Raw genomic sequence first — 26,585 nt, 5'->3', positions numbered from 1 at the left:
ATTTTATGCACATTCTTTAAAGTAGTTTGTGTTTTGCATTTTTTAAAAATCACATTAACACAAAGTACTGAGACAATTGTTTTAATTTTTCAGTGTTCACTTCTTTGGTACTGTGTTTTTTTTGAAACTCGTCAACCTCAAACTTGATTATGGATCTGAATTATCTGGAAGGCTTGTTAAAACACAGAAGTTTTGCTGTACCCCACCCCAAACATTCTGATTCAGTAGGTCTCGGGTGGAGACTAGCATCTCCACATTGTGATTCAAAGCTCCTCTGCCTAACATTCCTTATTTTTTTTCATTTCAGAGGCAGTAAAATCCGTATCTGAGTGTGCGGGCTGTTCCTACCCAAGCCTTTGACTCTTCACAGGTGTTATGCCACAATAATCTTCTTGTACTCCTAACTCCACCTCAGCATTTTGAGGCCCCAACTGACACAAAAACGTTCTTCATTTTTCCTCTGAAAGGTGTGCTTTATTTTCAGAAATGTGGCACAGTCAGCAATAAGTTTAATGTGGATGCTGTTCTCTGTTCTTTAGACATTGTAATTTATTTATACAACACCTGCACCATGCTTCCTTGTTCTCAGTACTTAATGCTCTAACATTGGAAACACATGAGGCTTCTGGACATTCTGGACACTCTCCCTTCTTCAAGTTTAATTGATCACATCACACCTGAACTAAGTTGAACTAAAGTTGGCCATATCATGGCTTGTCACATGACGATCAGGTATATGTGTAGTATGTGTGCACCTCACAGAAACAGAATGTTCCTGGAGTGTGCATCTCAATGATTCTTCTCCTAAAACTTGATTAAATATGTTCTAAATAGAGGTTCTTAGTTTCAGTTAAATGTACCTAATCCATACATACATTACTGGAAAATTATCTATATCATAAACTTATTTTGTTGAATAGCGTGTAAATTATTTCTATACCCCCAAGCTCACACATTTGATTTTAAAATTTATTTTCTTTTCAAGTTAAAGAAAGAATTTTTATTAAAAGAAAGAAATGCAAAGAAGTATCCAAAAGAATGAAATACTAGGAGTATGGAGGACTAGATACCTCAAAGGAATTTCCCTCCACATAACGCTATCTTCCATAAAATATAATGTTATTGCATTCTTGAGTTCACAAGATGTAAGCCAAGTCTCAAAGGACAGAAGAAGGAAATTGTAAGCACTAGACAAATTTGGATTCACCCAGTGGTCAAAGGCCAGTATGATCCTCTAATGAAAGGATTTGTCTTTGAGTCACCAGTGATTTGAGGGAATGAATCTGGGACTCACAGATTAGTTGTGAGTCACACAAAAAAGGCACTTAGCTTGGTGTCATCCCACATGACTGTGAGCAGAAACCAGTGACATTCTTCTCTGGAGGAAAGAATCTAAACTAAAGCCTTACATTCTGTACACATTAAAATCAGACAAAAATGAGCTCATAATCAAAGTTCTCCAAACAAATAAGGAATACATGCCATTGTCGATAAGAGTCATAAGACATAAGAAAATTAAAAATAAAACAATAGATTTAAACACCAAAACCTTCACTATTAGACTTACCAAATTCAAGATATAAAATAACTGTGTATAAAAAATGGAATGACAAAAAATGGAATAACAAAATCAAGCAGGAGACTCTAGAAATGATATGACATATTTGGCAAAGGGCCTTATAGAACTTTAAGAGATGAAAAATACATAACTGTTGAGTTTTAAAACTTCATAGATGGGTTCTACAACAGAAGAGAGAATAGAAAACCAAATTTGAATTCTGAAGGAAATAGAATGCAGCATAGAAAGACAAGGAACTAAAAATCATGAAAGATAATTTAGATATGGAGATGATGAGAGAGAGTAAAGAAAAAGGAGAAATAAAGTACTGTACAACAAAAACAAGTGAGTCATGAGGGTAAATCTGAAAGTTAAAGGGTCTATAAATTTCTCAGGAGATGAGAAACTATATCCACTTCAGGCAATGTGGGCTGGTGGTAAAATAGAAGTAGAGACTATAACTCTCACCCAAATAGAGGAGATACAATAGAATATGGAAAACAAGTATAAATCAATAAATTTTAAAGGGAAATAACATAATAAAACTTGTGGAAAAAATAAAAGGAAAACATATAGGTAGTGGGAGCAAAAGAAGGATATAAATAAAACAAATGTAAATGGAATAAATGCTCCAGTTAAATACAGATTGTTAAATTTGATGCAACAATGATAAATTTAGCTATATCTTGTTTACAAGACTTGTGAAATCTAAAAAACATGGAAAACTAGAAATTCAAAATAGAATAGAAGATATAAAGATATGCTAGGACAAAATCAATCAAAAATCAACCCAGGGTAGATATAATAATATGAGATAAAACAGATGCGGAACAAAGCATCATTAGGAATTAAGTGGTTAATCCCCAATGGTATATAAGTTCAACTTATCATGAAGATATAGTCGTTATACTACACACGATGTCATGTGAAGATAATATAGCCTCAACTAGGAAAGGAAGGAGGAGAAGGAAGTGGAGGAGAAGGAGAAGAAGGAGAAGACAAGAAGAACAAGTCGGAGGAGGAGGAGGAGGAAGTACAAGAGAAGGAGGCAGAGGAAGAGGAGAGGTAGACATAATATATCATCATAGTGAAGAATTTCAACTTTCCTCTGAGACAAATCATAACATATATCTAATAATAGAGTATTTGAAAAACAAATTAGCAAGTTTGATTTAATGGATACACATCGAACCCTATACCCAACAAGTGAAGAACACCTATTCTTCACAGGGACATGGGGAACATTAACAAGCAGTGAGCATGAACTAGGGTACTAATCAATCCTCAAATAATAGAACACTTGAAATAAGTATAAGAGACTGCTCTATTTTATTCTTGATACTATTACAAATCCCAGGCAATAGAAATGCAGAGAATTTTCTTTGGCTTAGGTGTTATTTGTGTGCAGAAAGTCTGTAGGAAAGATGAAGACAATATGGGCTATCAGGAATAGGTACCGTTAAAGATGTTAATGATTAATTTTAATTTTATATTTTTAAAATAAGAAATGGATGAGAAGCTTTTTAAACTTTACAATGCTCTCTCTTAGATTCCTGTTTCTAGTCCGTTAAGTCCTTCCTGATTCTTTCAATTGTTCCTGCCTGTTGATGATTCCTCCTTCATTGGATCTCTGAAGTTCACCTTAGTTTCCTGGTTTTGATGGTGGCAGACGCACAGGTTTGAGGGGACAGAGGTTTAGGCAATTTTATTGACAGCCTTCTGTTGCACCATTCTCAACGTGCACATGTCATGTGTCTATGCTTGTCACGTATCTTCCAGTTGCAATTATTCTTCCTCCCCAGGGCTTTCTCCAATCTCATGCTAATATTGTTGCTCTTCTAGGAAGGATTTAATGGTGTGCTCATATAAACAAGCATTTTGGATCCTGAACCAAAGAGCCATTTACAAGTCTACTCTGAATGTGATCTGTTTTTCCATTCATTGTACTTTCTTCTGTGTATTTAACCAGTTTCTTTCATGAGTGTGGAATTCAGTAAGGACGTTCCACAGCTGGAGTCATGTTATTTTCTTTAGTTATAAATTCTAAGGCTTTAAGAGTGTCATCTGTTGCCACAGACATTCGAGTCAATAGCAAATTCATTTTAATAAAGTCATTGTATTGCATTTGAAGGAAATCATTTTGAGTATTTTCCCTAAGGATCCTTATCCCTCTATGCAGGTTTCAGTACAAGAACTACTAGTATGTTCTGTCCTTGGTTTTTGCCATTGAGGAAATCAACAGGGACCCTCATATATTGCCCAACATGTCTCTGGGATTTGATCTCTATAATGCCCTACCCAGTGAAAGGAGAACATTGGAGAGTTCCCTGATTTGGCTCTCAGGGTTGGGCAAGGACATCCCTAATTACGACTGCAGGACAGAGAGTAAGTCTCTAGCAGTCCTTACAGGAACCACCTGGGCAATTTCTGCCCAGATTGGAACACTGCTAGAACTGTACAAATTTCCACAGGTAAGACTGCATGGGATGGGGAGAGATGAAACCACGTCTGCTTTGATGCCATTCTCAGGGGCCTAAAAAGGAAGAGAGGAGGAGACTGGGTTTGTGCATCTCTCAAAGGATATGATCTCAAAGGATCCGTGTACAGGATCTCGATGGAGTATGACATTTCTTTTCTTTGGAGTAGAGAGAAGTTTGAGGGGGAAGGAGACAAAGCAGTTTCCTGAAACTCTGGCTGATCTTACTTTATAGAAAGCTTTCAGGGAGTGCAAAATGATTAGAAAATGAAATGAGAAATTGTCCTCTTCTACCACTCCAGGTGTTGGTGAACAGCCTTCAGGTCTGAGAGTGTGATTTTTGCCAATCCCCTTCCTAATATTACTTCCAGTTGTCTTTTCCTTTTAGCTTACCTATCATCCTTTTGATCTTACCCTGAATGATGATAAGCAGTTTCCATCTCTCTATTAGATGGCCCCCAAGGACACATCTCTAGCCATTGACATGGACTCTTTGCTGCTTCATTTGAGTTGGAATTGGGTGGGGCTGGTCATCTCAGAAGACAAGAAAGGTGTTGTGTTTCTCTCAGACTTGAGAGGAGAGATGGACAGGAATGGAATCTGTGCAGCCTGTGTGGAAAAGATTCCTGTGACTGAAAGGTCATATTACTCAAGGACATGGCCATATGATTTGCAAGTAGAGGAAACAGAAGGGAAAGTGGTTATCATTTCTGGTGATGCCAACTCTCTCATAAGCTTGAGCTTTTCTACTTGGGAGTATTTAGTGATATGGAAAGTCTGGGTCACGACATCAGAGTAGGATTTTATCCACAGTGAGAGAGATTTCATCCTTGACTTATTCCATGGGACTCTCATTTTTTCACACCACCATAGTGAGGTCCCTGGCTTTGAAAATTTTATCCAGATAGTAACCCTTCCAAATATCCAGAAGACATTTACCTCACTATGTTGTGGTTTCCCTTTATTCCTTGCACGATTTCTGAGTCTTACTGTAAAACACTGGAGAATTGTCCACCTAATGCCTCCTTAGGATGGCTGCCTTGGCAGATTTTTGACACAAGCATGACTGAATGGAGTTACAGTATGTAAAATGTTGTGTATGCTGTGGCCTGGAACCTTCACAAGCTGCTTCCTCAACGTGCAGAAATGCAGCCAATGCGAAGTGGGAAGGTCTGGTGTTTTGTCCCTGGCAGGTAAAGTCTCTTCGACTTAACAGAATGTATACTCGCAAAAGTGACTTTCTTATGGTTCCACAGGTGCTCAAACCAAGCAGTTAGGACTCTTTCTCCAAGAAAAGCACAAGAGTTTCTATACTTGTTTCACTCTCTAGGAGGTATATCTAGTCCTGAGTAGTAAGTCATCTACAAGAAGGTTCTAGTGGCAACGAGGAAGTGAGCTATGAGTCAATATCAATGCTTTGTGTTACAAAGGATCCCAACATCCTGCCTGCCTAACGTTTCAATAGGGAATATCCTGTCTTCTCCCATGAAGCCCCTCAATGACAAGAAGAGAACTTGTCCTTTATGTGTCTATCTGGTGCTGAACATCATAGTGAATACTTTACATAAATGATCTCATTTAATTCTGCAACAACTTTAGGTATTGCTAAAATCATTTTGCAGATTGATGGTCTGGGAAAATTCAGAGAGTGCATGAGGGTGGCTAGATTGTACCTTGTACTCGAGATTTGTCTGAATCCTATCACCACTGATCATCTTGATATTCTTGTCTTTAGTCATTTTCTCTCGAAACTGACTGATATTTTAGAAACATTATGATATTTTAGTTCTCCATATGATTTCATTTGCTTTACTTCATTGGATACTTGTAATAAAGGTACATTATGAAGCAAGGATTACAGACAATGAAAGACTGTCCCCAATTCAGGGTTTTTCTCTTTAACACCTGGGCCCACTTCACCACAGGATGATGTGTCTCTTTTAGCTGCACCCCTTTCTGAGGAATATAGAATTTAACAATCCTGCTGGTGACTCAGTGAATTTGGCTGATGAAGGAAAATCAGATTCAGAGTAAGCCATTCTCAACTTTTGGAATTTTCCCGAAGGTCTTGGACTTAAGGTGAAAGTAGGAGAATATTCCCAACATGCTCCACGTGGTCAAGAATTGTCTTTATCTGAGGAGGTGATTGAGTGGGACACGGGAATTACTGAGGTGGGTTGAACCCAATCACAATTACTTACACTACACATGAATAACCAAAATCTTGTTGGGTTTTGTGCCCCCTCAGAGCTTCATAAAGGGCCACATATTGGAATTTAACAATTCACTTCCAACTGAAGTAATTTTTTCATTTACCAACAATCCAAGATGGAAGCAAGACCTTCATAAGCAAAAGGCTGCAAGTTGCTGAAGGTTCAGAAGGTGGTTAGTAATTTTCAGGAATAATTTTTTTAAAAAAATTAAGTTATGTACATGATTTTTAGAGATAATATTATTGCACACTTAGTACACTACAGTATAGTGTAAACATAACTTCTTTATACACTAGGAAATCAAAAAATTGGTGTGACTCACTTTATTGCAATATTTGATTTATTTCGGCGCTCTGGAAACAAACCCACAGTATTTCTGAGGTGTACCAGTGTTTTATATCATACAATAAGCATGGCGTCCAACCAATGAATTGGATTTAGATATTTCAAGAATAAGTTTGTTAAGGCCCAATACTCTAAAACACTCTAGCTATTTGAAAATTAGGTAAAAGTCCCAGCTGTTACCAAGTGTTATCTGATTTTCTCCAGACTCCACATTCTGTATGCAGTGAGAGTTGTAGTCCGGGATTCAGGAAGAGCCCTCAAGAGAGCAAGGCTGCCTGTTGTTTTGCTTGCATTCCCAGCCCAGAGAATGTGATTTCCAATGAGATAGGTGAGTATATGCCTTACAGCAACATTCTCCACTTCTATTTTTTTTTGAAGGGACACATTTGTCCTGAGCTAACTAACATCTGTTGCCAATCTTGCTCTTTTATTATTGTCCTCAAAACTGTAGTACATAGTTGTATATCCTAGTTGTAAATCATTCTAGTTCTTCTATGTGAGCCACCACCACAGCATGGCAATTCACAGAGAAATGGTGTGGATCCATGACCAGGAAACCAACATGGGCCACCGAAGTGGTGAGCATTGAAGTTTCACCACTAGGCTATCAGGGCTGGCTCTCCACCTCTCTTTTGTATGCACCGTTCTCCCAAAGAAATGGAAAAGCTCTGATGAGGACTGCAGGGTCAAAATGTTGCCTTCCTCCATTTAGTAATTTAACTTTTATAGCCAATAATATTTCCTCCCAAAATGATACCCTCTCTCTCTACCTTGAACTAGCTTGCTTGTCTCATTTTAGCATCATTGCAGGCATTATGATCTCAAGGAAACCCTTTATAACCACTCCACAGTAACTAACTTAAATCTCTCTCATGGAATCTAACACACGGTATTGTAAGTCCTTACTTTTCATCATCTTTAAAGATACATTTAGATGACATTGAAGAAATCCTTATTTTTCCAGTGTCTGGTGCTGTTCTTGGCACAGAACAGGAGCTAAGAAGGTTGTGTTTGATTTAAGAAGTAAGTATTTCTATGGTGTACAATGAGCTTATGGAACTGCTTGGTTTCTGATCTCCTCGAGTTCACAAGTGAGTAGGGGAGACAATATGCAGTGATGCAAATTCAAGGTGGTGACATAGGGCTGCAATATAGGTATGCAGAGACCCATGGGATGAAATAAGTGATAGCATATATGTTTGTGGGGAGGGAAGCGTCATGGACTTCTTCATAGAGGCAGTAGCATTAGTATTATATCAGACTAATGTAAGCAGATTAAATTCTTGGTGGAATTCTTAGAAATGGCAGAAACTGGCAAATTAGCCCTGCATTTAATATTCTAGGGAGCTGAGAAAAGGTTCAACATGACTAGAACACAGACAATGTGGGTTTGGGAGTTGGGTCATGAAATAGAAGAGGGACAGAAAACCAACACTGAAGATTTTTCATACAATAATTAACATCTTGGAATTACTCAGATTTATGATATTAAACGGTGCAATGTTGAAATAACCTCAATGGTGGCATTATCTAATTTTATTTTTGTGATTGATATGAAGCTTAATTTCACAACATCTTTTGTATAATTTCAATTTATTTGAAATATACTGAGATTGATGACATAGTCTGGCATATCGTCAATTTGGATAAAGCTTCCACGTGCACATTTGGCATGTGGTGAGTTTGGGTATATATTCCATATGCACATCTAAAGAACACTACGTCCACTAGCTTCAATTCCTACATGCTTGGAGATTAATAAATACACTTGTAAACAACTGATGATTAATGAGTAAACTATGATGGAAATTAGAATGTATTTCCAATTAAAAATATTATTCATCAAATCTTATGGGGTGGAGTTAAATCTATCCTTAAAGAGAAATGTATAATCCTAGATTATATATATTTATATATTATTGTGTATATTTAAATAAAGAAAGGTTGAATTTCTAAGTTCTAAGCATTCATCACAAACTAGAAAAAGCAGAAATATAAACACAAGGAAAAGAGAAAACACAAAGTGATAAATATTAGAGGAAGTGTTAACAAAATAAAAGACAAACATCAAAAGGATAAATAAAACTAATTAGATTCTAATAAATGACAAATATGCTCAACAAAATCCTAGTACTAGTGTTCAAAAAAAGAAAAATTGCAACAAAATAATACCAAGGTTGAAAAGGGAGTGATCTGTGCAGATCATATGGGAAATTTTTAACATGAAGAAAACATAAATAACATCATGTTGATACAATGAAAATTTAGAGGAAATTCACGAATTTCTGGCAAATAAAAGTTACCAAACTACCTCAAGAAAATATGAAAAATCTGAATATTGCCACACCTATTACAGAAATTGAGACCATCCTTTAAAACATTTCTACAAAATTTTATTGTAAGCTATTTATTTGGTACAAAGCTGATGAATCTGTCCAAATATTCAAGAAAAAAATAATATACATCTACTCAAACTCTTCCAGAGAATAGGAAAAACTGAAAACTTTTTGACTCACTTTGAGAGACCAGATTAACATTGGTACCAAAATCTAACAAAATCATTGCAGGAAAGGAAATTACAGGCCACATTCTTTGTTGGATTAAATTCATTTATCCTAAAAAAAAAAAAATCAAATCAAATCAAGGTTCCCAATCTAGCTATATTTTATAAGAAGGACATATCATGACCAAGTTAGGTTCATGCAATGTAATTCAGTACACTAATCTCTGAAAAAAGAGAAATAATAATCTCAATAACTGTAAGAAAAACTAGTAAAATTAAACACCTATTCATATTTTAAAACAAACAACAACAACAGAAAAAACACTTATCAAATCAGGAAAAGAAGGAAACTCTCTTACTCCCATACACAGTATTCACAGAATGGAACTTTATCTTACACTGATGAAAGCAAGGATAAGAGAAGAATGTTCAACATCACTGCCTCTATAAGCCGTTATGCTGGAGGTCTTGCTTGATAAAATATTGGCAGGAAAAGAAATAAAAGGAATAATTTACTTCAAAGGAAGAAGTAAAATTGATGTTATCTTCAGATGATATTATGGTATAAATGTAAAATCCATATAAATTAAGGTATTAACTGAGTTTATTGGTGGCTGAATACAAGGTTAATATAGAAAGTTTTGCTTCCATCTAGCCGTCATAAGCATTCAAAATTTAAATTTAAAAAAATGACATTTACAACATCTTAAAGTATGAAGTACCTAGAAATAACTTTAATGAGACTTTCAAAAGATTTCTGTCCATTAATTTATAGAACAGCATTTAGAAAAATGGAGGAAAACTGAAAGAACTGGAGGGATAAATCAAATTTGTGACTGAACAGACTCAAAATTCTACAGATATCAAAACTGTCCAAATTAATCTACAGCTTCCACAAAATTGCAGCTAAAATGCTGACCCGTTCTGTGGAAATTACAATTGATACAATTCTTATGGAAATGATAAAGGAAAAACTTAGCTAAGAAAATCTTGCAAACAATGAATAGAGTGGGAGGACTTACTCTACCTGACATCAAGTATTATAGCATCACAATAGAGGAGGTTCATCAAGAGGATAAACAAGAAAATCAACGGAACCAAATGGTGAGTTCAGATAAAAGCTGCTCATATAGGGACTCACGTATAGACGTCTGATTTACAAGGAAACACTGAAGAGGAGTGGGAAAATGAAAGCTTTTTCAATAAACCACGTTGAGTAAATTGGCTGTCTTCATGGAGAAGGCAATGACTCACCAACCCTAACTCACACCATCCACAGAAAACGTTATCAGGCAGATTGTAGTTCTAAACCTGAAAAGTGAGAATTTAAGGGGACGTAAAGAGGAAGGAGCAATGCCCCTGTAGAAGGACAAAGCATGTATTGATACCTGCAGGGATGAGTGGGCACGGAACAGTTTCAGAACCACATGAAGATTTGGGAATCTTAAAAATCAGAGCAGAGGTAGTAGAGGTAGGCATGACCAAGGTTATACAGTCTTTTTGGTCTTCCTACGATTTTGTCGGATTTTTTAATGGAGGATAAGCATGATCCCACTTACATGTAGACGTATCACTTGTGATGCAGGACAAGGGCAGGGAATCAGAGTAAAAGGATCTTATGATAACGTAGGAGAGAAGTGACTAAAATCTTAACAGAAGTGGTGGAAGTGAAATTAAGAAGAAATGTTTTGTAGATCATTTTAGATGGTAGAAATGGTCTCATTTTGAAACTCCCGAGGAGTGAGGTCTATGACTTGGTCATCTCTGTTTCCCTAGTATGTAGCATATTATCTGGCTCATGGAGGTTTTCCAATAACTGCTTGCTCATGGAATGAGTAAATCTAGGCCATAGTTTACAGGGGTATAGCTCAGAGAGACAGGGAGGACATTTGGTTTTCTGCTGAGAAAAATGTGCTTTCATGAATATGCAAGATAAATACTGAGATGGATAATAGCTTTACTTAACCATAAATAAGATGGGCAGTATTAACTGGTAATGGTTCTCTGCAGAGCATTCTGTTATTTGGTGCCTGGAGCAACAAAGGAAGACAATTGGCTAAGCTTACCCCATGCCTTCTTTGGGGCCATGCGAATGAGAGAGAATGACTGAACCTGGGCTGAGGACACTTTGCATCTCTCCCCAGACACGGATCAGTGTGTGAAGTGTCCAGATCATCAGTATGCCAACAGAGGGTGAGATTGCTGCCTCAAAAAAAGCTGTGACTTTTCTGGCTTAGGAGGACTCCTTAGGGATGGCCCTGGCCTGCACAGCTCTGTGCTTTTCTCTCCTCACAGCTGTGGTGCTGGGGGTCTTTGTGAAGCACCAAGACACTCCCATAGCCAAGGCCAATAATCGGACTCTCAGCTACATCTTGCTCATCTCCCTCACCCTCTGCTTCCTCTGCTCCTTACTCTTCATTGGTCGTCCCAACACAGCGACCTGCAGTCTTCAACAAATCACATTTGGAGTTGTATTTACTGTGGCAGTTTTCAGTGTCTTGGCCAAAACTATGACTGTGGCTGTGTCCTTCAAGGTCACTGCACCAAGGAGAAGGATGAGGCAGTGGTTGGTGTCAGAGGAACCTAACTTCATCTTTCCCATCTGCTCCTTTATCCAGCTGAGTCTCTGTGGAATCTGGCTGGGAACCTTTCCTCCCTCCATTGACACAGATACACACTCTGAACACGGCCACATCTTCATCGTGTGCAACAAGGGCTCGGTCACTGCTTTCTACTGTGTCCTGGGATACCTGGGCTCCTTGGCCCTGAGCAGCTTCATTGTGGCCTTCCTGGCCCGGAACCTGCCTGACATCTTTAATGAAGCCAAGTTCCTGACGTTCAGCATGCTGGTGTTCTGCAGTGTCTGGGTCACCTTCCTGCCCATCTACCACAGCACCAAGGGCAAGGTCCTGGTGGCCGTGGATGTCTGCTCCATCTTGGCCTCCAGTGTGGGGCTATTAGGCTGCATCTTTGCTCCCAAGTGCTACGTTATTTTCCTAAGGCCAGAGAGAAACACATCAAATGTGTTAATGAATAAAACACATTCAGCGAGAAAATAATCGAAATGTAAGTTATTTTCATAGGTCACAAGAACTTGCCTACACTTGAAAAATAAACTACTACATTTGTGCAGACCCACTTTAAGTACCAACTAAACTTACCTTACATCTCCACTGAATTTTTTGCTTTATGTTTCTTTTGGCTTTGTGCAATTTTCCTCGGGCATTCAAATGAACAAATACAAAAACATTCATACTAATTCTCCTCTAAACTTATGTGTTAAAGATTGCAAAAATGGCCACACATTAGTCCTCTCCCACTGTCTCTTTGGTTGTACCATCCCACGTTGACTCTGGGTAAACTTGGCCTTGTAACTTGCTTTGGCCAATGGGACATTAACAAATGACATAAGCAAAGGCTTGAAAAACACTTGCTCATTGTTGGTACTTGTCCTTCTCTGGCTGCCCTTGGGAAGCCTGAGGCCATCAATATGTGAATGAGTCTAGATAGACTGCACATCTCCATCACTCCAGGTGATTTCAATTCAACAATCAGATATGTGAGTAAGGCCGTCCTAGACCAGCCAATCCTAGCTGAGCAACCAATAGGTCCAGATCAAAATAACTGCCCAGTTAACCCACAGAATCTTGAGAAAAAGTAAACTATTTTTATTTGAAGCCACCAAATTTTAGGATGGTTTGTTATGCAGCAAAAGCTAACTGATACATTATGCTACCATTTATATATGTCATCTCATTATTTGTGTAATTATCACAGATTTCTATTTCTTTATCCAATATCGTAGACTGGAATATTCTTCTCTAGATTAAGTCTCTGAAAGAAAATCAGAGACAATATCACGTTCCATTTTACTTTTTCTCCTTCCTCTTTTCAACCAGACATCTTTAAGCATATATATTAAGAATATCTTCACTAATTTTAAGATTATGGATATTCTTCTACATTGTCATCCACTACTGTTATACGCAGGGGATTTTTACTTTTTATTTTAGCCCTTATAATCCATTTGGAATGATTTACTTGTGAATAATGTTAGTTGATGGTCCAGTGTTTTATTTTACAAATGGATATCTTTTAGTCTATAAAACAAACACTACATCATCTTAAAAGTTGATTTGAAGCATATGGAATCTGAATAATGTTTGGAAACATTATTGGAAACAAACTTATATCTTTGAAACACTGTTTTCAATCACAAGTATAGTATATCTCTCCATTTAATCAGAGCTTTTACACGCTTTGTATCTTTTTATAATCTTCTTCATATAACTAATGTGTAGTTCCAATTATTTTCACTACTCATCTTAAATAATTCATTGCTCTTATGAATGGAATAATTATTTACATGTTTAAACTAATTCTTGCTCATGTAACAGTATTTTTGATGTTTCATATAGAAATCTAGCTTCCTTATACATTACTGCATTTATTTACCAGTTCTAAACTTTATAAGTTATGTCCCACTAAAATAATAGATTTTCTCTTCTTCTCTAATTTTATTTACCTCTTATTCTGCTGATTCTCGTTTTTTCAGGACTGGGCTCTCCAATGCCACACTGAATCACAGTAGTGTTTGCCAGGAGCATTTTCCTCTTCTTAAGTGTAACGTAAACATCAGATAAATTCCTTGTCAGGGCAGAGCAGGCATCTAAGGGAGAAAAAGTAAAAACGTGAAGGGGAATCATTTCTGCCTGGAAATCAACAGACTTGTGTCTCTTGGCTGTTTGGAGCTGAAGATCTTATGACAATGTGGCCAGCTGAGAATCAGAATATCTTTCTCTAGTCCCAGGAATTAGTCTTGGTCAAATCTCTCAACCTCTTTAGACCTCATTTTCTTCACCTGTAACATGAAGAGTTGGGCGAGTCTTTTTGAGTTCTCAAATCCAGTGACAACAAGATACCGTTCACCCAGATGCACTTGACAAAGACCAGAGAGAATTTTTAGTTTTCTTCTGCATCAACATTATTATCCGTATCACCCCTTAAAGACATGTCAAATGTCTACCTTCGCATGACACTGATAAAACAGGTTCCATACCAAATCGCTGTTCATTGGGATAACAAATCTATAGTTAATTGTTTAGAGGTAAGTATAGAGATGGGCTCTGCTGGAAACAGCAATCAATGGGCCAAAAAGTCTTGCTTTATTTTACAGCAAGGCTGTGGAAACACTCCCTAATATAACAGAATGCTTAAGTACTTAAAAGCATGAAATAAATGGGAGCCTTGTATCCATGCTTATGAGCTAATAAGGATATGAGTTTTAAAATTTTGTTAATGATGCCATTTGCCTGCTATGGGGCTGTTGTCTGGTGAGTAAAGAGCAGATGTATTCAAGGCCACTTTCATTCCTTTAATAAATATTTACTCAGCACCTACCACTTGCTGCACGATAGCAGTCATCTACCCTAAGAGCATTTATATTCTAGTAGGGTGACACAGACCATAAACAAAAAGAGAATCTTGAGGTGATCAATAAAGTTACATATACGTCAAACTTTTTTCATTCTGGACTATTTTTCACCCTTTCCCTTCTTTGGCTGTTTACCAGAAGTCTAATCATGGACTTGAAAACCCAGAAAGCATTGGTCCCAAGTTTCTTCTCGCAACACCCTTGTTTCAAAGACATAGTGTTTATCATCTGAGAGTATGTCTCTTTAAGACTAAGTTCCTATGAATCAGCATTATTTCCTCACTTTCCTGAGAGGACCGATGATATTATGAAGGGGAAATAAAATATCATATGGGATTTATACTTGAAATGATGTTTCCACTCTAATTGTGTTATTTAATGTGGTGTGATTTGGGGAAAGTCAGTTACTCCTTCAGAGACAGTGGTAATAATACCCTGAAAAGCATTCTATAGAGATTAAATGAAACAAAGTATGAGAAACTGCTTTGTAAATTACAAAGCAATCTACTTCAGCTTATTTTTTCTAAAAATATTTTCATTTATCCAATCCTTTTTGACTCTATGCAACCTGCCTTGACTGAGTTTTATCATTTATTCAACAATAATAATGGGTCAAAATGGTTGAATATTAGAAATTTCATATGGTTTAACTTAATTAATAGGCCATCACAATATTTAATTTGGTTATAATTACAGTTAAATTTTTCATGATGCCTTACCATATGCCAGGCACATGCTAGGCATCTGACATGTATTCACTCATTTAATCCTCACAACAATGCCATGGAGACAATACTATTAACCTCTATTGTATGGATGAGGAATATTAGAGGTTATATAATTGACCAAGGTCACACAACCGGTACCCAGGCAGTCCACCTCCAAAATCTGTTTTAGGGATCCATTAGAGGTTGTGGCGCTTACATTGTAAAAGGGTCACCCTGGTTCCTGGTTGGCGAATGGATCAGAGGGTACTAAGGAAGAAAGCACATGGCTACTGAAATGATCCAGGCAAGCAATTCTGAATACAGGATTTCCTTCCTTTTTAAGGCTGAATAATATTCCATTGTATAGATTCCCCAGATTTTCTTCATCCTTTCACCCACGGATGCACAATTAGGTAGTTTCCATCTCTTGGTTATTGTGAATAATGTTGCAGTGCATTTTGTCAAATAATTTCCTGGCACTTAGTGAGTTTGAAAAAATTCTTCTTATACACATTAGTTACTGTAATGAACTACCTTTCTAAATGTCTAAAGTTTAAATATTTGTCATTCTACAGAAATACCTTGCCTAATCATGATTTGTGTTGTTATCAGTTCATGAATGATCTAAGATTTTTGTACAAAAATTTGTTATAATGGCTTTTTTTGCATGTATTCAGGAACCTTGCATAATATGGGTATTCCCTGATTCTTGATTTTTAGTAGAGTTTTCTAGTAAGCCTTTAGGATAGGAAATATCTTCGTAGATGTGAGGCAGAGAGCAGAAATATAATAAAATGATTGTTATATTTAATTATATCAAAAGAAAACTGTAGTTTTGCTAAATTGTTTTTACACAGCCTTTGCTTATTTGTAAGAGTGACACATATCATTTTATTAATGAAAAGAAAATTCAATAAACAATTTTAACATAAAACAATATCTATTGAGAACTTATATGAAAATTTTAGCAATATGCTGTCACCAATTTCCTCATCTGCAAAATGGAGATAGATAATACCATCTTCCTTATCGGTTGCTGTGAGAAAAGTCAAGAGTAATGTATGTAAAATGCTTATCACCATGTGGGTTGGAAAGTGATGCCCCATTCATTTTTCCACCGGGATGATGACAGCTTTTTTAATGCTTGAAGTCTGTAGTTTTCAAAATACGTTCTACTGTTGTAAAGTGCATCCTTTTTACAAATTTTATGTAGAGTTAGATGATCCCTTTGGAATACAAATTCAGGCTCCCGTGTGTGTGCATATGTGTGTATGTATACGCACATCTCTCCAATAATACTTCAAACCTTATAATGAAAAGCTACCTTCCCCACTCTTGACTCTGGTTCCAAAAACAACTTCTTTAATTTTCTGGTTGAAAATCTATCTTTCTAAATTAGCTACTCATACAGCTTTTTCATTTTTCAGGTTTTGACTATTTATATTTTCTTTCTTCTCTGAAAAAAATCAGCATGAAGAGTTCTTACATATGCTAAAAACATAATTCCCCTTGCCCAATATAACTATTTAATGAATTAGGATAACTCAAAATTCGATGTCCTCTGTTTTATGACATAAGTGTTTACAATTTTATAGCAGATGAATCTTATCCAGAGATGTGCTACGTCAGATAGTATGAATACATTTTCTTTCTCACTTTTTCCTTTGACCTTTTAAATGGTAAAATTCTCTTGTTTCTTTGTTGTCTTCCTATGGATTCATCACTGGTTCATCTCCTTCCACCAAAAAGTTAAATCTCTTCTCATTAACTTATGATGCATGAGACAATTCATGGGCTTCAGGTTTTGCTTGGGGACATCCCTCTTGGGCTTGAACATATACACAGTCCTACATATACGCAGTATGTCTGGAAGGATAGAGGAGGAAAGGATGTTTATCTCTGTGCAAAAGTACCGGGAGACAGTGGTAGAGTGAGAATATTTTATTGACTTTGCACCACTCTTTGATGTTTTCGTATACGTGCACCTACGACGTGGGCCTACCTCCCCCCAGATTTTTAAAATTTAAATAGCGTTATATCCTTATCTACTGGCTTGGAACAGCAAGTTGTAGACAAATGTGAATATATGATCCAATTTTTTAACGAAATTGAGAACAGCAAACGCACAAAAAATTTAGAATTCTAAATATGGGCACATCATTCTATGAGGCTGTGTAAAGGTGGGGAAAGGAATGAAGAACAGCTGTTCAACATCCAGCTACCTGTATAGTCTAGGGGTCCACAGAAAGCCTCGCCTCCAGCCCCGCCCCTGGAGCTGATTTCCTCCCCCTGTGAAGTCTGCCTGAATTATTCCAGCCACACGCCCGCCTCTTCCCGCCCCTGGAACTGGTCTCCGCCCACAACCTTCAGGCCTGGTTCCGCCCACAACCTCGTCCCCGCCCACAGCCTGGTCCCGGCTCATTGCCCCTCCTGGAGCCTTGTTCTCGCCCACAGAAGCGCCTCCCCGGCCTGCTGTCACTCACAGCCTTGTCCCCGCCCACAACCCGCCCCTAGAACTGGTTCCCGCACACAGCCCCTCCTAGATTTTGTCCCTGTCCCTGGTGCTGACCCAGACCGCTTTCGAGCTTCTCACTCACTCTAGAAACTAGACACTTACCCCGAGGTTGTGGTGCGCGGCCTCGCCTCGCCCGCCGCCTCAACCGGCAGTCCCCAAACGTTCTTCCTCCCCGAACGTCCGCCTGAGACCGGAACCGGAAGCGCGTGTGGAGCCGTGGATGGAGCGGGCGTTCTGTAAGGTGTGTTCCATCTTCTCAGAGCGGACCGCATTCCCGTGGATGTACGCCCCAAGGGGCGGAGCGCGGTGAGCGGCGGGCGGTCCCGGATCCAGTCACGGTCCACGGAGCGGCTTGGGCCAGGGGCAGCCCCGCCGGGGCCCGGCTTCCCTCCGTCCTCCCGGAGCCCCGTTTCCCCTGGGCTGTTTGCTCAGGGCGCCCGAGGCTGCTGTTCCTCCTGGCTCCAGGCACCGCCGTCCCCTCTTCAGAGTCCCCGTCATCGTCCTCCGTGTGATTTTGTCCCCAGAGGGCTTATCCGCATCTGCAGACGGTGTTTGTGTTGTTACAAATGGGGCGCTCCTGGCATCTAGAGGGGGAGGCAGGGATGCTGCTCAGCGTCCTCCAGGGCCCAGGACAGCCTGACAGAGAATTATCCAGCCCCAAATGTCAGTTGTGCCGAGGTTGGGAAACCTGCTCCAGGGTCTGAAAATCTCCCGAGCCCTGAATGAAGTGTGGAAATTGTTGACAAGTCAGTGAGTCACTTACAGGGTCCCTAAATGACAAGCTTGTTTAAAGAGTCCAGAGTCACCAAAAAGTCTCTGTCCAGCCAAGTGAGTTGAGCGACTCAAGTGCACACAGCACGAAGCTGCTTTCTCCCCTCTCTGGGAGCAGCAGGTGGCTGGATAGGAATCGGGAAAATCCAGTCACAACCAACGGTTACGGTTAAATCAGTAAATACGAAAAAGAAAAGTGAATGGGGTGAACTTTCCATCCAACACCCTATAAAAGGCCTCAAAAGCTTGTTTGTGCTTTTTTTTCGCCCCTCAGACACAAGAAGCATCCGTGGAGATCAAGTTTGAGGTGAAACCAGGCTCAGGGTCCACCTGTCCTCACTGATCCATGGATTTCTGTGTGACCAGGTGAGTACCCTGTGGAACTGGTACCAACAGGTTCCAGCAGCCTCTGCTGTGCAGAAGACCTGCCAGTGGGCTTTCCTGGGCTCAGGTTCTCACCACATGGAGTCATTGAGAGTGAGGGTATCTTGAGAAATATTATTGATGTTGGATGAATGGAAATATGGTAAGCTGTGTGTGATTCTGTGTGGTAAATATTTCAGTAAGTACAGTTATATGCAAGTAAAAACACATGAAACAAACGTAAATAACTGCAAATGTGTATTATAGAAGAAAATATAGATTTACTTGCATTGCATAATACTCAAAAGTCAGGATTTATATATAATATAAATACAGAAATGTTTTGCATGTGTATGTAGTATTAGAAGACATCCCATGAAATATTAGCAGGGATACTCAACAACATTCCTTAGACCCATTCAATTTGAGTTCTAAAGTCCTATAAATCCTCCACAAAAATTTGAAATAAAGGAGCATTCAGGGAAAAAGATGATTGGAACTTCTTTGTATTAATAACAAATTTAAAATTGAATTTGCCAGTAGCCAGATTTATTTTGAGCATTTTTTTTCTTTATGACATTTCAAATCATTTGGAGGAGTACTAAACAACACTGTAGATTGAAGGGAAGGGCGCTAGTCTCCAAAAAGACTGTCCTCACCACCTTGCCTTTTAAAGGGAATTAACTTTGTTTTTGAAACTTTTCTGAAATAACGGTCTGATGATTCACGTTGCAGAGAATCTTGTTAAGTAATTTTGTATTTAGTTGTTGGCCTCTACTAATTGTGTGTGTATGTGTGTGTGCCTTTTTCATTCTAGCTTTCCTGTGATGTTCTTGAGGGGAATGTGTGCTTGTGATGCAATAGTCTTTGAGTGTATAATTTATGGTGACCAACCATCCTCGTTTATTCAGGACAGTGGGGTTTTCCAGGACACAGGACGTTTAGTGTTCAAACCAGGGCAGTCCTAGACAAACCGGGATGGTTCCTCATCTCATGAGCCAGGCCCTGGGACACATGCATGGGGACCTGGAGAACCAGAGAGACCTTGTCCCACCTCCATGGAATTTATATTGTATTTGGGAATTTGGATTTTGAAAAGTTAATGATAAGAGTGATGTGGGAGTTTGGCACAAGTGGAATCAACCTGAGGGGGCAGAGAAGCCCTCTTGAGAAGGACTGATATTTAGCTTGGGAGCTGGAGTTGGGACTGGATTTAGCTGGTCGGAGGGTTAGACTGGAGTGAGGGTGTGGGAGTGTGTTCAAGAGAGCGTTTCAGGCAGAGGGACCCGCATGAGGACACCCCTGAAGCAGAGAGCCTGGTGTGTCCATGAACTGAGAACAGGGATGGCCGAGCCGAGTCAACTCAGGGGGAGCGGTGTGAGCCACACTTGCGAGGGGAGGACAGGCAGGACCAGATCAGGGGTGACTTGGGACTCTGTTCTAAGACCAGTGGGAAGACTCTGGAGAGATGCGAGTAGAAGGATGATGTGATTAGCGTTTGGTCTAAGCACGTGGGTTAAAATGGACTTCATGGTTAAGAATGAAGACTTAAGAGGCAAGATGGGAGGTGCTGGGAATAAGATTAGGAATAAGATGATTGTTCCCTAGGCCTGGGTGATGGCTGTGGAGTAGGAAAGAAGTAGAAAGAAAAGACCTTGGAATGTAGAACCGAGAGAACATAACGGTACTTTCTTGCCTGCATGTGTCAGATGGCACAGGACACTGACTGTTCTCGCTGCTGTCCGTGCAGACCTGCAGGCACCCCCTCACACAGGTCTGTGTGTTCACCCCTCTTTGCCACTCACAGGCCCCCCTCCACATCCTAAAAGAAGCCAGGCCTTACTTGTGAGGGGGGTGTCTCACACGGGAGACACCTAGGAGAGACCCTGCAGGCATCAGAGCAGCCCCTTCAGCATCTCCATCAGCCTCCTCCCTTCCCCTCTCTCGCTATCCACACCCAGAACGACCCTGCTCAGTATTCCACATCCCCATGATCTTCCTCACCCAGGCTTGAGAAGGATGGGGCAGCCACTGGCGTGGACATCATCTGCACCTTCCACTCTGACCTCCACAGGTCCTGGGCTGGACAGAGAGGGACTCTACTGGAAGCTGAGCCATGAGACCCAGTGTGTCACCCACCTGGGCGCCTTCACCCTGGACGGGCACAGCCTCTACGTCAGTGGTGAGGGGCTGTGCTACAGCCACACTGTCTCTCCCAGTCGGAGTTCTGTGTTCCCTCCGTTGCTCTAAAGTGAGCTATGATCCATCTCTCTATCCTCCTGGTCTGGGTTCAGTCTTCTCATCACTGTGTGATCACTGGGTCCAGCCACCTTCCATCTCGTTGCCTTCCCCCTGAACACCCCTCCACTCGTCCCCGCTGCTTTCCCCTCTGCTTTTCCCACAAAGGTCCCTACATCCTTCTTCTCCCTTAATTCTTTATGTTCACCCCAACTCTTGCTCAGCTCCTCTCGCCTTCTCTCCACAGGTTACACCTATAGAGCCGTGGCCCCGACTACCACCAATGAGTATTCCTGGCCCTGATCTCCTGTGTCCCGTCTGCATTTGGGGTTGGGGAGCACTTGTTCTCCTTCACCTGCTGTCCTTGGTGAGGGAAGCACCTGGAAGGGCCCTAAATCATCCCTTCTCTCCCGCCCAGGTTCTGGTGGAGAGTCCCAGCCCAGTCTGAGAAAGCCTTAGACACAAACATGTTCTCCACCTCATTCTGACCCCACGTGGTTTTCACTTTAATTCTCCTAAAGCCCCGCCCTTGGTTCTCCTTTTCCAGGTATCCTATCCATCTGCCCGTTTTTCTGCCTGTCTATCTGTCTCTCCTCCAAGTTCAGTCTCTCTTGTTCACCTATCTCTCTCTCTTGGGCTCCTCTCATCCACAGGCTTGCTCATCCCTCTGCTCACACAGTCACCCGTCCCCTCACTCTCATTTATGCTTCACCTGTGAATGGTGATCCTGAGAAAGCCAGTGCTGAAGCCCGTGTGAGCCTGGGGGCTCCTCCCACTCTGTCCCTCCCTGCTGACAGCCCTCTCCACAGCTGCCGAGCCGGCCACCACGTCCCTGCATACTTGATCATCACCTGTGCCACCAGAAGCCACCACAGGTATCTGGGTGCCCCTTTTCCTTCCCAAGAGAAGCTCTCTGGCCCCACTCCCCCATGAACGAGTTGTGATCCAGGAGCTGGGAAGCCAGGGTGTGAAATTCTGGTTTTAGAGCAATCATGCTGATCACAAAGATTATACCAACGATTCAGTCTGAGGCCAGCCCTCAGAGAGCCCCTAGTCTTGTGAAATTAACACACCATTATAATACAATGTGGGACATTTTGGGGAGAGGCACCTGGCATAATATGGAGGGGAAGAGCTTGCTAGAGAAAGTTACACCGGAATGAAGTCTTTAAGAATGAGTAGGAAGGTACCTGGCAAATAGAGGATGAAGGGTTTTCCTGGCAGAGAGGATTCCATGAGCAAAGGCTCCGACCAGAAACAACATGCCCTATGGGGAGAATTGAAACGAATTTGGGTTGCAAGATGCATAATGTTTAAGCCGCAGTAGATGGATAAAATGAGACTGAAAAGTCAGCAGGAGCCAGATTGAGTAGAGCCTTGAGTGCCAGGTCAAGAATGTTGAACTAAACACTGAAGGCCATAGGGAGCCATGGGTGGTACTAGAGCAGTGGTGGCCCTAGTGAGGTATTCATTTCAGAAAGATTCTTCTAGTAGTCCACGTAGAACATCATTTAGACAGAGCATCGAGTGAGTCTGCTGGGGTGTTGGTCCGGGTGAAGGAAGTTAAGACCTGAGCTAGGACAGGGATGGAGAGAGGGAGTGTATGTGAGGACCAGTGTGCAAGGTGAATGGGTGTTACTGGGAGGGAGGAGGAGCTGAGCAGATATGCTGGTTCTGACTTGGGTGACCACACGGGTGGGTGGTGGTGCCACTGGGACAGAAGACGACAGATTATAATGAGTGCAGGACTCTGGTGTGGTCTCAGGCCAGCTTTCAGAGATGGCCATCGCTCTCCCTCTCGTCTTGCAGCTTTGGGGCACAACCTGAAGACCCTCACAGTCAATGTCACCATCTCCACCCTTCGGTATTCATCACACATGAGCAACGGCTCAGCCACGTTCAACTCCACTGAGAGGGTCCTGCAGATCCTGGTGAGACCCTGGTCCCAGCAGCTCCTGGTGGGTTAATTCCCACCCAGCCCCTCCCCCAACCCCTGTCCCTCCTGCTCCTCCTCCTCCTCCTTCCTCCCCAGCTGGATCCTTGTTTAAGAAGAGCAGCCTGGGTCCCTTCTACTCGAGTTGCAGACTGGTCTCCCTCAGGTGAGACCCTCCCCTGAGCATTTGCCCCTAATGACCACTTTTGTGACCACCCCTCTCTGTCTCCCCACTGTCCTCCCATTTCTTCCTTCCTGTTCTGGCCCCCACCCCCAGAGCTTTCAGGACCTCTCTCTAGAGTCCCCACATCCCTCTCTCCCCAGGCCTGAGAAGGATGGGCCAGCCACCAGTGTGGACGCTGTCTGCACCCACCACCCTGACCCCGTGGGCCACCATGCCTCTGTGCAGGGAGCTGAGAATCTCCACCTGTCTGCTCTTCCTCTCGGTGGCTCCAGGCTCTGCAGCCTGGAGTTTATCCATCAAGAAAGAGCACCAGCTACATTTCTGCATCATCAGCTGGAACCTCAACAACTCGGAGCCCACATCCTCTTAGTACACTGCCCTGCTGAGGGACACCCAGGACCAGGTGGGATCTCCCTCTCCCGTCTCTCCTTGCCCTGAGGGAACCGTCATTCCTCTGTCTGACTTACATCTGTTGTGTGATTGTTTCAACCCTTCACTTTCCCTGCATGTCTGGGTTCTCTCAGTGTCCAGATGTGATGTCCTAGCTGCCTTCCCCATTTCTCGCATGGGTAAACTGAAGCTCAGAAAGGGGAGTATTGTGCCAAAGGTCACACAGTGAGTTAGGGGCAGAGCCAGGATTAGAAGTCAGGTCTCCCTTGCCCCAAGGTCTGTGATCTTTCACTGGCTCCAGTGGCCCCCTGCGTCCCCGAGAGACCTCCACCTCACCCACTCTCCCTCATGTTTGTTCTAGGTCACCAAGCTCTACAGAGGCAGCCAGCTTTGAGATATATTTCATTCCTGCTTGGTCACCGACTTGATGTAGGTTGAGGAGATTGGAAGCATTGGCTGAGCTGGTGGCTGATGACTCTGAGCTCCCGTGACACATCATTGATCTGGAAGTCACTTACATCGTGACCATTCTGCCCCACATCCCTGTCAGCTAATCCTAACATCTCCTTTCATAGGTTTTCGGGGGATGTGGAAAGCATTAACGTTTAGTGTCACCAACCTCCAGCATCCTCCTCCTCCTCCTCTTCTGGAGACTTTCAACAAATATCAGCAGTCTAACAGTGCTCTCCAATAGTGGAGCCACTAAACACATGGGGCAATTTAAATTTTTTATACACCTATTAGGATACGATTGACATATTATGTGTGGGGAGGAGTGTATTTTTTAGGTTTTTCTATATACAATATCTTCTCATCTGCAAAACAAATAGTTTTACCTCTACCCTTCCAATCTGGGTTTCTTTATTACTTTTTCTTGCCTAATTGCCCTCATTAGAACCTCTAGTACCTGTGATTAACATGCGAGATATGGGAAGAATCATTGTCTTGTCCCTGGCCTTAGGGGGAAATTTTCAGTCTTTCACCATTGAATATGGTGTTAGCCGTGGGTTTTTCATCGATGCTGTTTATAGGTTGAGAAAGTTTTTTTCTATTCCTAATTTGTTGAGTGTTTTCTTTTTTAGACATGAAGGGCGTTGTATTTTGTGAAATTCTTTTCTGTATATGTGATGGAGATTGCGTGGTATTGGCCCGTATTCTATTAATATTGTGTAATACATAATCAAGTTTTCAGATATTAAGCTAACCCTTCAACTAGAGGTGAGAGATTAAGATGTTCTCAAGTCTTTCCTGGGCGTGCCACAACCCTGAGCACTTGTGGCCTTCTAGATGCCCGCAAATACACTGGAGCTTTTCAAAGCCCCCTGTGGACATCTCATTCCCCCAATTTTTCTTCTAAGTTTTTGGCTCACCTCTTGCCTGTCTCAGCTGGTATCACTCCCTCAGGCAACTACAATAGAAAACAATTAGCCCTGAATATTTTTATCAAGTGTCCTGGGGACAGACTTTCCTCCCTGGGCAAGCTCTGAGTCAAGTAACGTCAAGCCCTGAACATGGGGCTTTTTCGGGAACCTGCCAGGCAGGTCAGCTAGTGACAGTTCGATGGGTATGGGTCTTTTCAGAGCTCCAAACCCATTATGGCTGCGGGGCTGCTGGATGTCTCAGCTACCATGGTTCTGAGACTGATGGTTTTCAAAGTTATGGAGGATATTGTGAGAGCAGGATGGGATAGTGCAAGTTATAGTGCCACAAAGTTTGCTCCCGTTATCAAGATTCCACCATGTTTCCTCACTAAACCCTCCTCAGATTCTTACAAGCCGTTGATTAATTTCTAGACTTCTGAAAAGTTGATTTTGACCATTTTTACCAGTGTTCTCATTGTTTTTATGCATTTGCAGAAGTCTTTTCTCAAATGTTTCAAAAATGTTCTCCCTGTGGTTATTTATTTATAAATTAATTACTTAAAATTAAATTACATGAGAAATTCAGTTCCTCACTCACACACACTAGCCACATTTTAAGTGCTCGAGAACAACATGGGGCTAATAATGAGTGTATTCGCTAGTGCAGACAAATGTTTACATTATTGTAGAAAGTTATCTCGGACAGGACCCAGAAGAAGGGAATCTAGAATCAGGGTAGAATTCTAGACACCCTTGTTCATCCCTTGTGGCCTTCCAGGTCTGTCCCCCACAGTAACCACACTGGAGTGGATTCCCTGTGTACCTTGCCGCCTTGGCACAGAGACTGGACAGAGTTGCCATCTATGAGGAATTCTTGCAGCTGACCAAGAATGGACCAAGCTGCAGAACTTGACCCTGGACAGGAAGAGTGTTCTTGGGGATGGTAAAGCTGCCTGGTCATTGGGAAAGGAAGTGAGGCCTTTCTGGGGACTCTGGATGCCTGGGGCTGAGAGAGCATTGACCTTTCTCAGGCTGGCAGGAGGTGGCATAGTCCCTCAGTCTTTACCCACCATTGAGAGAGAGAAAAGGACACCAGTGTGATATAAGAGGCCGTCACCTTCTCCTAGACAGCTCTGTGACCTCAAGCTAGTCACCTCCCCTCTCTGGACTTTTGTTTCCTTATCTCTGCACTGTAAGCCACTGGGCCAGATGGTCAGTGAGGGCCTCCAGCTGTGTCTGAAGCAGACTTACAGGTTTGGGGGTCATGTGGTTTCTGATCCACAGGCTATAGTTTGCCAGGTCCCGTGCTAGATGAGCACCAATGCGCTAGAACTTTCTGCAGTGGTGGAATGTTCTATATCTGTGCTCTCCAATGCATAGCCATATGTGGCTGTTGAGTACTCGAAGGATGATATTGTGACTGGTCTTTATTGTTACTGATTTTTAATGTTACTGAGGTACTAGATTTTTTTATTTTATTTAACTATAATTAATTTTAATTCAAAACGAGACTTGTTGCTGATCCATATCAGACAGCACACCTCTAAGAGTTTGTCTAGATAGAGGTACAAGTAGGGGGACCTGCACCCCTCCC

This window comes from Diceros bicornis (genome assembly GCF_020826845.1).
Source record: "Diceros bicornis minor isolate mBicDic1 chromosome 13 unlocalized genomic scaffold, mDicBic1.mat.cur SUPER_13_unloc_1, whole genome shotgun sequence".
NCBI lineage: Eukaryota > Metazoa > Chordata > Mammalia > Perissodactyla > Rhinocerotidae > Diceros > Diceros bicornis.
The sequence above is the reverse complement of the archived record's forward strand: the minus strand, read 5'-3'. Positions refer to the sequence as shown.